The following is a 4,675-nucleotide window of genomic DNA, read 5'->3' as shown; positions in this document are numbered from 1 at the left end:
ACAACAACACAGTTGAAGTAAATGGGGGAAAGAACAGGATATATATATATATATATATATATATATATATATAGTGAGATATTGAGTACATTCATAGAATATTTCACATTCACATTTATACTTTTTTTTTAAATATATTTTTTAAAAATGGCCAAAATATATTGGTAGAAAATATATTATGCAAATATGTTTAGAAAAATATTTATATATATTTATAACATATTTATAATATATTTATAATATATATTTTGGCCATTGTATGTATATATATATATATATATTTCAAAATATATAGGTTTTGCCATATGAGCAGGTTTATATATTTATTATCAATAAATCCAATAAATCCAATGTGTGCCAATCTCGTATTTAACTGAATAAATGTAATTGTTTTCTTAATAAACCTGATTTTAATGTGCCAATCTCGTATTTAACTGAATAAATGTAATTGTTTTCTTAATAAACTGATTTATGCTGATTTTAAGCAATTTTAATAAATGCATGATTATTATTATTATTTTTTTTTTAATCTAATGGATGCATGATTTTTTTGAGTGCAGAAATCTGACCCGTTTCATTGATGTATGACTGACAAATATGCATCACATTAAGTTTAATAGCTTGTTTATGTTAAAACTGTGTAATCCAAATGGATTTTACATGCAATTCAAATACATAAATCTTAAATTTAGGCCTATGCATTGACTCTGTTGTGGAAGAGCATTCTGGGTACAAATTGGTTAAAAAAGCCCCATTGCTCTTCACTCTTGAAGTCGACTGCTTACTTTGAGTCAGCTTTTCACGGTCTGTTTTAATGCAGGATAAAGTGAATGCAGCCTGGCATGATTTCCATGCAAATGAGCGCTGGGAATGAGAGGCATTATTTAGACACAGCCCTCATGCTGTCAGGTCCTTCTAACCTTGTTTTAATGCTTGTGTCCTAATTAGCAAGTGTCTGTGACCCCAAACGCCTCCCTCTGGACATCTTTCCACTTTGAGTGGCAGTTTCGCTGGACGACGGGGGGAAATTTACCTCTAATGTGTCCAGAGACAAAAATGCAAAGACAAAAGCTCGGGGCTTGAAAGAAGGCGTTTGGATTGGGATCTCGCTTCCTCACCGGGATGATTTTCCAATAGCGCTGGAGGGAAAATATCACATTTAGCATCTGGTTCTTAAGGTGCTCAAGGAACAGACACGGCTCTCGTGCGTCTCAGAAATGGCCAAACGCTGGATCTCAGACTGGTGAGGAGGGATTGTTTGTTGCTCTGCGCTTGCTGTTTTTCATTGGGTGATTGTTTGATATTCGGTCCGCTGAAGATGACTAATCATCAAACTGTTTGATGGCTGCTTTCTTTCTACAGTGTTTGTCTCAGTCATTCTGCTCAGGGTTTGTTTTAAACCTCTAAATCTAAAGTATTAAACTGATGTAGTTAATTCAGCCTGAACTGGTTGCCATGCAGTCTTCATGCAAACTTTGTTTTGCAGACAATCTTAGTCTTATAGTGGTACTACTATTTATTTATGTATTTCCATGCAATCTTCATTTAAACTTTGTTTTGCACTTAATTTCAGTCTTGGAGGGGCTACTATTTATTTGTTTTTTTGTTTTTTTAATTTACATGCAGTTTCTATTCAAACTTTGTTTTTTTTCAGACAATTTTAGTCTTAGTGGTACCAGCCATTTATTTATTTTTACATTTACATTTATTTACAAATTTATTTACAAATACATTTATTTATTTATTGTATTATTTACATGCAATCTTCATTTAAACTTTGTTTTGCACTTAATTTTAGTCTTGGATGTGCTATCATTTATTTATTTATGTATTAAGCTACTTATTTATTTATTTAGCTCTATTTATATTTTATTACCATGCAGTCTTTATTCAAACTTTGTTTTGCACATAATTTTAGTGTTAGAGGTGCTAACATTTATTTATTTATTTATCTTTTTATTTATTTATTCATTCATCCATCCATTCTTTTGTTTGTTATTTATTTTTGTTTTATTTTATTTTATTATTTGTTTTTATCTCTATTTATTTATCTCAAATTGTTTTTTATTAGCATGCAGTCTACAATGAAACTTTGTTTTGCAGATAATTTTAGTTTTAGGGGTGCTAACATTAATTAATTTAATTTACTTATTTTTATTTATTTAGCTTTATTTATTTATATTTATTTATTATTGCCATGCAGTTTTCATTCAAACGTTATTTTTCAGATCATTTTAACGTTACCATTTATTTATTTATTTATTTATCTAGATGGTTAGTTAGCAATAGCTGAAGTTTTAAAGATATTTACGATTTAAAAAGTTTAATATTTTCGTATTGATTTGCATTTTATATATATATATATATTTGCATGCTGAATTCTGATTGGTTTTCTTTCTTGCATCTGTTCAACTATATTCAACTATATTGTACCATTAAGATGGTGTCAGAATTCTGATTCTTTTTTTTTAACACAGAATCAAATGCTAAAACCTGAATTCACCTCCAACTTTTACTGCTGCTTCACAAACACTAATGTTTCCATCAGGAAATAAACATTTAGTTGTGCAACTCTATTGCACAATTGCATTTTACAGAGAAATGTGGATTGAGATAAACAACAAGAGCCATTAACTTCCATCTGAACTCGCCCTTCAATTCACAAATGCAGATTTTCATGATCTCATGTTGGAATCGAAACCAATTCCTGATGGACTCTCAGTCCTCGTACCACAGTTTAATCACTACTTAGTTAGTTAGTTAGTTAGTTGTGTTCACTGTTCCACACTCACTGAAGTTTTCGTTGCTCTGCTTTGGCTGAAGGTTTTCGGACAGAATTAGAGCTGCAGAATAATGACAGATCAAGGCTTGGAAAAAATGCTCAGTCTGGGCACAGATCCACAGATCCTGAGCTTGAGCTCATATGTGGAACAATCATTATCCCAATCCATATCAGATGGCTGGAGGTATCGATAGCATCCATGCTTACAAGAGCTGGTGAAACAATGCATTTGATGAACGTTATCTAGCTCGAAAACCGTGCGGATGAAGGCTTTCTGTTGAACTTGTCTGACTGCAGAAATTCCAGCATTCTTCAGGTTTACCACAGACTTGGGAAAGAGTTGCAGTGTTCTTACAGCAGCCGACCGAAGTATTTCCACACTCGCACACAACGGCACTGACTGGAAACGCCGACACTTTCATAAAGAGCAGAATAAACGTTTGTACAGTAAAAGCGGTTGGGTGAAAGGAGTGTTTCCCTAGAGTGCATAAAGCAGGCGATCAGATTGCGTGTCAAATCATCAAATGCAGCGTGTTAAATCTATAAGCGGCTGTTTCTTCAACACCGGGAACTTGTCTTGTGAGCTTTTAGAAAATAATTTGACAACTACCATGTTCAAAACACAAATGCACATCATCAAATGAGTTCTGTCATTCGTCAACCAACAAACGATCATTTCTATTTCAGATCGTGCATTTTGTTTGATAACATTTCAGTGGAACTGACAAGATACATTCTTTGAGCATACCCAAAAAAATCTAATTATCTGGTATTTTGCATACATTACATACTTCTAGTGGAGAAACAAATGAGGGGGTGAGAGGTTAACATTTCCAATAAAAAAAATTACCCCCCAATTAAGGCCACCCTATTGTATATTGTAAATGTTGCAAAAGCTGCATTAATGATTAGATGAATAATTTGCTTATTTCAGTCTAGTTTTGTTTTTTTCTAGGTTTCTACACAGTAACAATCATTTTAATTTTAATTTTAATTGTTTATCTTTAAAAAAGACTATTTGGAGTATGTTTTACAATAAAATAATGTTTCTTGCCATTTTTTGTAATTATTTGTGAAATTTACCAGCAATTTTTGAGTGCAAACTGTTTCTACACCAATTTTTGCTTCAGTGTATATGTTTTATGGTGGATTTTCATATATTAAAACTGAAAGACCAAGTCTGATCATCTAAAATGTATCTAGCCAATCTAAAAGATGAAGGCATGATAAAAAGTTTCCAAGACAGTGTTAATGTAACCTTCATATAACATAACGTTGAAATATATTGGTGTTAATAAAAATCAGCGCCTGTGGCATACTGTAAAAGTGCCTGACGCTGAAGAAACACCCAATTATGTGTTGTGCAATGTGCCGAATATGCTGGCATTGCACATGTTGTAGATCCATGAGTTTGGCCTGTTTGAGATGTGAAGCACATTTCCTTGAATGTCGACGAGAGCAGAAAGAGTCATTCATGGAGCAGCAATCTAAAACAAACATCACTGATGATCTTTTACATTTACATTTACATTTAGTCATTTTGCAGACGCTTGCAGAAGCGACTTACAATTGGGGAATACATAAAGCGATTCTTCTTAAAGAGGCAAACAGACACAGGAAGTGCTTGTAATACCAAGTTTTAGGCATTGTTCAAATAAGTACAAGCGGATCACTAGCGGATCTCAGACTCTGATCTTTCTGATGTTGTGCAATGCAAACCTGCAAGATCGGGCAGTCTATGCAATGTGGTCTTTGAAGGTCAGCTGAGATTACAAAGATTACACCAAGATTTCTGACCGAAGTCGAGGGGGTAATTGTAGAAGAACCTAGCTGGATGGTGAAATCATGCTGTAGAGTTGGAGTGGCAGGGAAGACAAGAAGCTCAGTCTTTGC

This window comes from Sinocyclocheilus anshuiensis, unplaced genomic scaffold (assembly GCF_001515605.1).
Source record: "Sinocyclocheilus anshuiensis isolate Anshui unplaced genomic scaffold, SAMN03320099.WGS_v1.1 scaffold244, whole genome shotgun sequence".
Lineage (NCBI taxonomy): Eukaryota > Metazoa > Chordata > Actinopteri > Cypriniformes > Cyprinidae > Sinocyclocheilus > Sinocyclocheilus anshuiensis.
Note: the sequence above shows the minus strand (reverse complement) of the source record.